The sequence below is a fragment of the Lolium rigidum genome, chromosome 4 (genome assembly GCF_022539505.1).
Source record: "Lolium rigidum isolate FL_2022 chromosome 4, APGP_CSIRO_Lrig_0.1, whole genome shotgun sequence".
Lineage (NCBI taxonomy): Eukaryota > Viridiplantae > Streptophyta > Magnoliopsida > Poales > Poaceae > Lolium > Lolium rigidum.
In genome coordinates, this window is record NC_061511.1 from 196,332,986 (window position 1) to 196,343,604 (window position 10,619).

Below are 10,619 nucleotides of genomic sequence, written 5' to 3' on the forward strand. Positions count from 1 at the left end.
GGAGTCCACTTGGGACTCCTCCCCCACTAGGGTTGGCCGGCCATGGGGGTGGAGTCCCTTGTGGACTCCACCTTCCTTGGTGGTTTCTTCCGGACTTTTCTAGAACCTTCTAGAACCTTCCATAGAACCTTCCGCGACATTTTATTCACATAAAATGACATCCTATATATGAATCTTATTCTCCGGACCATTTCGGGACTCCTCGTGATGTCCGGGATCACATCCGGGACTCCGAACAAATATTCCAACTTCATTCCATATTCAAGAACTACCATTTCAACATCCAACTTTAAGTGTGTCACCCTACGGTTCGAGAACTATGCGGACATGGTTGAGTACTCACTCCGACCAATAACCAATAGCGGGATCCGGAGATCCATAATGGCTCCCACATATTCAACGATGACTTTAGTGATCGAATGAACCATTCACATACATTACCAATTCCCTTTGTCTCGCGATATTTTACTTGTCCGAGGTTTGATCTTCGGTATCACTCTATACCTTGTTCAACCTCGTCTCATGACAAGTACTCTTTTACTCGTACCGTGGTATGTGGTCTCTTATGAACTCATTCATATGCTTGCAAGACATTAGACGACATTCCACCGAGAGGGCCCAGAGTATATCTATCCGTCATCGGGATGGACAAATCCCACTATTGATCCATATGCCTCAACTCATACTTTCCGGATACTTAATCCCACCTTTATAGCCACCCATTTACGCAGTGGTGTTTGGTGTAATCAAAGTACCTTTCCGGTATAAGTGATTTACATGATCTCATGGTCATAAGGACTAGGTAACTATGTATCGAAAGCTTATAGCAAATAACTTAATGACGAGATCTTATGCTACGCTTAATTGGGTGTGTCCATTACATCATTCATATAATGATATAACCTTGTTATTAATAACATCCAATGTTCATGATTATGAAACTAATCATCCATTAATCAACAAGCTAGTTTAAGAGGCATACTAGGGACTTCTTGTTGTCTACATATCACACATGTACTAATGTTTCGGTTAATACAATTCTAGCATGATATATAAACATTTATCATAAACATAAAGATATAAATAATAACCACTTTATTATTGCCTCTAGGGCATATCTCCTTCACTCTCATGATTCTTGGGCCAAAGCACTTTGGACCTGGAGGACCTTCCTCCTCGATCATTTCCGACAAGTATACTCTATCCAGACGGTGCCTCGCATCCCGTTCCGGTAAGTATCTCTCTCCCAAGCGTTCTCCCGGAGGGTTCCGGTATGCTGCTCGGTCGGTTAGAATCGGCTTCATCGTAACGTTCCGGTGCCGCGGCCCTTGCACTGCCGGTACCTTGGTGGAGGCATCTCTTCCTCATCTTCATCATACGCTGCCCTTGCAGCCGGATAGTTTGCCCGGTTTCATGTTTACCGGCATGTTTGTTTCCGGCATAGCCTTCTGCGGCGTAGCCTCGCTCCGCCCCTTGGCTTTTTCTACCGGCATCGTGTTGCCCGGCTTTACGCTTACCGGCAAGGACCGGATCATACACGGTCATCTGCCGTGCGTTCACTTCTTTTTCTTTTCTTACGTCGGATGGGGGGACGAGGCCTGCCCACAGGACTTGCTTCAGGCATTCTTTGTTGAACGCGCGGATTTCGAGGCTATAGCCTTGTTCGAGCTTAGCCGATTGCTCTGCGTTCTGCTGCTCTACGGCATCTAGCGGCTCTGACACGCTCTTGTTGCTTTGCCAGAGCCTCTCCGGTAAGCGAATCACACAGATCTACAGCAGCCTTAGCAGCTTTTATTGTTTTATCCGGACTGCTGTATTTAGGTTTCTCTACAATGCTAACAGATGCAGAGGTACTTTTGCCGGTAAGAACTTCCTTACGCAAATCCCGATCTAGATTGCGAGCCTTTAGCCGGTTTTCCGGTATCCTAGCAGCATGAGCGCTAACAGAAGCAAAGCCATGGGCAGCGTTATACTCACGTACGGTTAGGTTCAGCTCGCGCTGCGCCTTGCCGACGTCTTTGCCGCTCTCGAGTATCCTCAGGCGCTGCGCCTCCAGCTCCGCTTGAGCCGGCTGCCGGGTCGATGTTACTGCGCGATGGGGGTCGCCGGCGCGTTCATCGCCGTTTGGAGAGGCGTTGCCGGTGGCGCGGATGATGCTCCCGCTGCGCTGCGTCGCGCTCCGGCGGTGGCTTAGCCGCACGGGTTGAAACCGCGCGACCGGCACCTTCAGCCTCAACCTCCTTTCTGCACCAGCCACACCGGTCATCATTACCTCGACGCTGCCGGGGCGCGCGACCAGCACGAGCCATCTTGGCGGGTCCGGTGCCACCAGCACCGGCGAGAGGCGGCGCGCAAGGGGACGGTGCCGAAGTAGATGCGGTGGCTGCCGAACTCGATGATGCGGCCGTTCTTGGGGAAGATGCCGCCGTTGGCGAAGCAGCCCGCGTTGTCATTGATGAAATCGATGGAGTAGAAGTTCTGCACAAGCGCAGACACCGTCCGCTCGCCGGCGAACTCAAGGAGGCCCGCCCGAATGTGTACTCCAGCATGCGCCACTTCATGCCCCACGGTGGGCGCCAAGCGTCGTCGTGGTGAACGAGCGGATGCCATAGGATGGCTTAAGTTGGGGCCGAATGGACGTATGAGGATTCGGGGGAGGGTTTGCGATTAGATGGGAAGAACTTCCGGATGCTCTCCTCAAGAACACAACCAGAGGCAGGTATGCAAGAAGAGAGACAAGAGGAAGAACTCTTTACTAGATCGCTAGCTTCATTGATCTCAACATGGTTACGAGGTTTCTCGGTACACGGATCTCTCTAAGGTCTCGCTACGTGCCCGTGAAGAAGGGCTGCCCCCTCTCCTTATATAGGGGAGAGGGTGGCTTACTCTGGAAGAAACCCTAATGGCATCTTTGACTAGACAAACTACTTTACAAAGCTACTTTAATCATAGCTGACACCGGAGTCCTCTTTAATCAGTGGCGCTGACGTCCTCCGGCTTCTTGGACCGTCACTCTTCTCTTTATCGTCAGCCCTTCGTCAAAAGCTACTTTGCTTAGCTCATCTTTGTCTTCTAGCTCTGAGAGAATCTTTGACCGGTCCTGCCGACAAGCCCTTCCTTCCGGTGGCCCGGTACCTTTTCTACTCGGTTCCGGTATCCCCCTTATGAGGATACCGGCTTAGCCTGTTCAGCCAAACGTCTATCTTAGACTCCGGTACGATCATCTAACCGGTATCCTGATGGCTCAAACCATCCGGTTTGGCATGCCTTTGGCATACCGGGGGTCATCCCCCCAACAAGCATCGACTATCAAGTAGCTTGCTGAAACCGGTTAAAGGACCTCAATGCGTCGGCGGCATTGCTCTGATGGCCATGGTGCCCTAACATCCACCAATCAAGGCCGCCACTGTAGTGGCCATGCCGTAAGATAGTTCCCTCGGCGAGACAACAATGTTGGAGGAATGCAACGAGGCATGGGTAGGTGTGTGAGACTATTGTTTCCCATTCTATTCGGTGGCGGAGGCAGGGGACCAGCAGGGCCTAGCCTCCCCCCTAAGTTCTAATATTTTCTCTTTGGTCCTCTCTTATTTACCTTAAGTGCTACATATTTTTGTGCTTTGCCTCCCCAATTTTTGAATTTTGTGCTTTGCCCTCGATTATTTATTCCTGCCTTCAGTCCTGATTCTACTCCATTTTCGTTTTCACCTGGTTTACCTCTAATTATATACTACTTCCTCCCAATTCATAGGGCTTGCGCGTATTCCTAGGTTGTCAATTTGACTAACATAATATTATTTATATAATATAAAAATTATATCATTAGAAAGTAGAACATCTAAGCTTTCTAATGATATATATTTTGTAATACATATATTGCATTATCATTGTAGAATTTAAAACCTAGGAACACGCGTAAGCCCTATGAACTGGGACGAAGGGAGTAGCAATTCTAGATGCAGTTGTTCGTCGAGCTTTGGATATATACATGTCCCATCACTTAGAAAAAAAACCATTCAACCTAAATCTACCATAACATAACAAATGTCGAGAAAGTGAAACAATGAAAGAATGAACACATCACCGCACTGTACATATATGATCGACGAAGCGAGCCTTAGAAAAAATGATGATATGTGAGAGTCGATCGATCAGGCCATCATCATGACCCTGAACTCGTCGAATGAGAGTGCGCCCTAACCTGCAGATCATGGCCCTGCAGTCCTCCACGCCCAGCTCGTGCGACCCCAGTCTGCTCAACGTCCGCCTCAGGCTCGCCGGCGTGATCGTCGTCGTCGCCGTGTCTTTTGTCGACGAGCATGCATACATACCGAACGCCTCCTTTAGGCACCTTTGTCTGATGACGACGTCGTCGTCATTTTTATGGGCGCCGGCGGCTAGCCTCGAGAACTCTTCTTGGCTCAGCAGCCCGTCGCAGTCGGCGTCCGCCGCCGTTAGGATTGCCTCCGCTTCCTCCTCTGACACGTCCTCTCCCAGGGTAGCAGCCATGCCGCGACGCAGCTCGGATGCAGATAACTTACCGTCGCCGTCCTCGTCGAAGGCGGCGAACACCGAGGTTGCCTCCATGGTCACGGGGGGATCTTGCTTTGCTTTTCACTAAACTTTGCAGCTAGCTGACTTGTAAGCGGGCAACTTGATTTGTCTACCTTGAATGGATTGATGATACGGCGTGTGTGGTGGTTTAGAGCATCTCCAGTCGGCGTCTCCCAAACCGTCCCCCAAACCGCGCCGGATCGAGCGTTTGGGGGACGTGTTTTGTTCGTGTCGCGTTTGGGGGCCGTCGCTCCCCAGCCGCGTCCCCAAAACGCCTCCCCCAAATGAATATTTGTGCACGAAAATAAAGGTTTTCATTCAATTTTGATTATATATTACAAAGTTTGAATGAAAACGGCTAGATTTCATCTAAACCTAGACTACTGACCGCCCGGCGGTGCGTTCGACGGCCCCGCCCCGTCGTCGCCTCCCCTACGCCGCAGCTCCTCCTGCGCGCGCCTCCTCTCCTTGCGTTCGGCGGTGGCCAGACGGTGCCGCTCCCGCCACGCGTCCTCCGCCGTCCCCTGCTGCGCCGCCTGGAGGGAGAGCTCGATGGCGCGACGAATCTGCGCCTCTTCGCAGGCACGGTCGTCGTCCTGGAGCTTCTTCTCCGACTCGAAGGACTCGACGAGGGCGCGTTGCTGATCGGCCGTCTCGTCCGGGTGCGGCCCGTCGTCGTCGGACCACTCGAACTCGTCGTCGTTGTCGTCCTCCACCTCGGTCTCCTCCGCCTCGGCCTCCTGCTCCTCCATTGGCGCCTCCTCCTCCACATCTGTTGGCGCCTCCATCATCGCCGCCGCAAACGCGTCGGCCTCCGCCGCCAACTGGTCCGCCCGCCTCCCCCATATCGCCGTCAGCGCCGCCTCCCGCTGCCGACGCTCCTCCGCCGTCACCTGCTGCTGGCGCTCGATCGACTCACGTCGCCGGCGCTCGATCGACTCACGCCGTTCACGGTACAGTGCCTGCCGCTCATCGCGCTGGCGCCGACGCTCATTAGACCACCGCTGCTCCATCTCCTCCCGGTACCGGCGCCGTCGCGCCTCTTGTCCCGTCGAGGCGTCGAACGCCGCAACGGTGTCGCACTGCTGCTCCTGCCACGCTGCTGCAATCGCGTCCTCCTCAGCTGCGGAGGCAGGGGCGTAGAACGCCGCTACATCCGCCGCGTGCTGCGCCTCACACCGCTGGCGGGCCTCCTCCTCGAGTGCCTCACGCTGCTGGCGGGCTGGAAGTGGAGGAGACGGCGGTGGAGGGAAGTGGCCATCGCTGGGGCGGTTCGCCATTGCCACTGGTGGTGGAGGAGACGGCTGTGGAGCGACGAGGGCTGTGTTTGTTGCCAGCGGGGTGTGGTGGCTACCATTGATGAGTCGGGAGACCTTTTATAGACGCCGACGTCGGGAAGAAAGCGTGGGAACAGACGAGAAGAGGCGGGAAGATCGCGCGGGAACGGGCGGTGGCGTGCGAACGCCGGCGACGCGTGGAGGCTGCGCAGCACCGGCGAGACGTCTCGCCTGCCCCTCCGTCGCCATTAAGGCAAAGATGCCGCCGTGTGTCACTGCGCGCGAATAACTTCCGTCGCGAGGTAGGCGACGGTTAGGTTAAAATTAACTGTGCCGCTGACGGGTCAGCCCCGCCACTCCCCGCCTCGCTTTTCGTTGTGTCCGGCGTGCCCGGTGCGTCCCCTGTGGGACGGGGATGGGCTCGGGGCGCCGGACACCGTATCGGGGCGCGCCGGACAAAAATGGGATTTCGGGGACGCGACTGGATCGCTTTTTTTGTCCGACGCGCCCCAAATCTCTTTGGGGACGCTTTGGGGGACGCGACTGGAGATGCTCTTATATATATAGAGGCGAACATGGAGGCGATATGAAAGTTAGTTGGGATCGATGTAAGGAATGCGTCAGCGACGACAACTTAGCTTCCGTGTCATTTTCCACAGCACATGCATATTTTTCGATCTTCCGTGTTTTCTCCGCGTATAAGGACCTTGACGATGGTGGTATCGTGCTTTCCGTCGACCTTAATTCCTTATCTTGTATCAATAAGTTAAGCACCAGAAGACTAATTTATAGCCAAGTGTTAGGAGATGAGATGGAAGTGAAATAAACCCAATATAATTATGAATGACAGCCCGTGGAAGGATGGATATGAGATGGAAATGAAGCTGATATATACGCGGTGTCAATGGCCGGTCGGCGATGCGTCACCGCGCGCCACACACTACACGAAACAGTCAATGACTCAATGTACCGACGGCCAGAAGCTTTCGGCATAGGCCCATTTGGCCGTCGGCGTAGGGTTATGCCGACGGCCCATTTACATCTCACGACATCGGTATAGGCGAGTTTGTCGTTGGCATAGAAAAAAACGTTGGCATATCATCAGGCTGGCCGTCAGCATAGAAAAAGCCGTCGTCGTAGAGGATAACGGCCGTTTGTCAGTTTTTCCAAAAAAGTTATTTTTTTTATTTTTCTGAATTGTTTAATAATTTTATCTCTAAGAATGTTTAATATAAGGTCGGATTACTTATTAATAGTTAAACTTCCCACTCAGTCATCTATCTTCAAACTGCTCCCATCGCAGCACACTTTCTTTCCGGGTGAGCTTTCCGCAGAGAAGTTATATTTTGTTGATAATAGTACCCTAGCAATCCTATTAATCCTTGGACCACGATGTCACCTTCTTTATTATTTTGATTCCAAAAAATTATTTAACTAAGCAACAATGAATAAGTGATAATAATCTTGAATTCAAATAACAATAAAATGACTTTAATTTTTTTACCGAAATCCAAAACCTGAATAATATCCTATCTTTTATTCTGAGGAATCTAAAAAATATTAAAATGTCCGTAGACGGTGGAAATCTGATATAAATTTCTGTAGATACATTTTTATATAAAAAACGTTTTCATCGAAGGTCGTATGTAACCAGAAAAGCCGTTTTACCGAAACATGACGCCATTTTGCAAAACAAGTTAAAATTCATATTTGTTAATTTCCCTTGCAACTAGATGACATAACACATAGACATGTCGAAGGATTTTTTTTTTGCATTTTTATCAATTATTTTTTATTTTTTAAAAAACTAGAAAGGCGATCCTATGGGGGTGCGTGGGACAAAAACTTTTTTTATAACTAGGCCGTCGGCGGCGTAGGTGTGATGCTGTCACTTCGCCATGACGGCTAAGTCTACGGCGACCGCTTGGCTAGTGTTGCGTCGAGGGTTTTTGTACGCCGATGGCTGCCGTCGGTCTATACTGGGCCTACACCGATGGCTGAACCGCCCGTGCTCCCGGTGTCCCCCCCGGCGAACGACGTTGGGGTGAAAAACACATTGACGGTCAAGATTACCCGATACCCCTTCGGCGTTGTGTATAGCGGGGCGCGCGGATGCATTTGTACGGTATTACGTACGTATACGGTTTGCGACGTGGCCAACAACGTGGCAAGGAAGAGGAGGCGTCGGTGACGTGTAGTCAGACGTGGCTAGGGAGCGTAATCGTCGGGGAATATAAAAGCCTTCCGTCTGGCACGCCCGCTGCCATTTCCCCCCGTTCCCCATCTTCTCCCTCTCGCTCACTCCGCCAAAAAACCCGCCTCCCTCTCCCTCACTCCGCCCGCCGGTAGATTAGGTATTAGATCGTCGGCGATCCAGTAGATCCGTACGCGATGGATGCTGGGGGAGCTGCGGCGGAGGATGTGAAGACGGTGGCGGTGGTGGAAGTTGATCCATCGGCGCGAGGCGGTTGGAGGAAAGCGGTGCTTGGAGGGTCGGCGGTCGCTGCGAGGACCACCGCCGTGGAGTCCTCCATCATCGGGTCGGTGGTCGTCGGCACGGTGGTGGCGGCAACGGCCGATGTGGATGCGGGCGGAGATGCTGCCGCAGCCGTGAAGGTGGCGTCGGATCTTGTGGAGGAGGCTTCATCCTCCGCGGCGGTGAAGACGGTGGCGGATCTGGTGGCTGCGCCGGCTGCCCGGCGACGTCAGTGAGGTGCAGGCGGACATGCAGATGGAGGTAAGTTCTCTGTCCCTTGTTTTTGCTTTCGATTAAGCGGGTCTACAGATGCATGGGGGAGTGCCTTGGAGATGAGAATGACCTAGGAAGAACGATTGATTTTTTTATGTTTTTTAAATGCTGGACATCGATGGATCTTGGGCGTAGTCATTTCTTTGTAGAGATATCTTGCTATGCCGGTTAATATGTAAGAAAGAAATAGTTGGTACCTATGATCGGATTTTTGTTGCAACAGAGATTTTTGTAGGTTTATATTGGGTTGTGAATGCAATAAATAACCTAGCCCGTTGTATTGATTCGTGATTGATGGTGGATATGAATTGCAATATGGGTTGTAAGTGAGAAAAAACCAGAATTGTTGATTTGTTTCTCGATTTATGCTAGTTATGAGTTGCAATGTGGGTTACAAGTAACATTTGGTGACATAAGAATTAACTTAAATTTTAGTAGACTCACAATTATTGAGACAGAAATATTAAATTGATCTATTCAATGCTTTGTCAACTCCTATCTAGATTAAGATATCATTAACTACATTTTAAAGCTTGATATTCATATGTTGCCTGGTACAAATAGCTTGAAATTAGAAAAATTAGTGATAGATAACTTGCTTGTATGAGCATACATGTTTGCAAAGTTATCATTGACAAAGTGATGCTACTCGTAGCAAATTTTAGCACTCGATGGGCCACTACCAATAAGAACAAATTCCTTTCTTATTTGACAAGGGAAATTTTAGCACCGATGGGGCACTACCAATTAGCAAAATGAAGCTTGTTGACTTATTGCGGTTGTGATGCATTGCTTAACGAAGCAGACATTATAATTCCCTTGTCAATGATAACTTTGCATGATCATGTAGTTTGGAGTATAATGTAAGTTTGCATGATCAAGTAGTTCTGATGCATTGCTTAACAGAGCAGACAATATAATTCCCTTGTCAATGATAACTTTGCATGATGAGGCAGACAATATAATTCCCTTGTCAAAGCATGATCGAGGCTAGGTGCTAGCATAATGTAACTATAAATATAATTCCCTTATATGCATGATCGGGTAGTTTGGAGTATACATAAGATATAATGAAAGAATAATTAAGATGATCTATTTGGTATGCATAGTATTTGGATGTTATTTTCCTTAAGGTGATTACTGTGGTGACTTATCTTATTTCTATGAAGGCTGGTGAAGGTTCCAGGAAGCGGAAGCGCGAGGAGGAGCAGCATGTGCCTCCTCCAATCCAGGAGCTAGAGCCTGTCCCTCCTCCAATCCAGGAGGAGGAAGAACCAGTGCCAGCTCCACCAGTGCCAGCTCCACCAGTGCCAGCTCCACCAGTGCCTGCTCCACCAGTGCCTGCTCCACCTGTCACTACAAGAATTCTGGTATATTGCAACAAAAATTATTGCAACAGCCATGTTTTGTTGCAATAAAATGCAATATTACCACAAAATTTTTGTTTGTGGTCATAGGCTCCACATATTTCCACAATTTAGTTTTGTCGCGCTAAGTATCCATTTTGTTGGAATAGTGGATGCGTATTGCAACAAAACTCATCGGCGTCGCAATATGGTGGAGATATTGCGACAATAATGTTTTGTTGTGTGAACTATTCATCTTGTTGCAATAGAGAGTAGGTAATGCAACAAAACTCAAAGTTTGTGGAAATATTCAGAAAGATAACGCAACATTTTTCCTATGTTGCGTTAGTCATTCGTAATTGTTGCAAAAATAATCTTGTATTGCAACAAAATACATTTTTATCGTAATAGACCCGTTTTTGCCTCGGACCCATTTTGTTGCAAGAACTACTGCATATGGCGAGAAATTATGTATCCATGGTAATTTGTGGAACATATTGCAATAATCCTAATTTTTCATGTGTAGATGCATCACTACTAGAAACCTAAATATTTCTGTGTTCTTAGGATTTTCTATCGGTCCCGCGTGGGGTCTACGTCGAAATACATTATGTTGTAAGGCAACATCTGCACCACATAAATATGATAAATTTTTCTACGAGCTTCCTAGCGACCCATAGTAATATTAAGCCACAC

General features: G+C 49.5%; 1 pseudogene; it reads right to left on the reverse strand.

Annotated features, from left to right (window-relative positions):
• Window positions 1-4,012: 4,012 nt before the first annotated feature.
• Window positions 4,013-4,584, reverse strand: LOC124707027 (annotated as a pseudogene).
• Window positions 4,585-10,619: the final 6,035 nt, after the last annotated feature.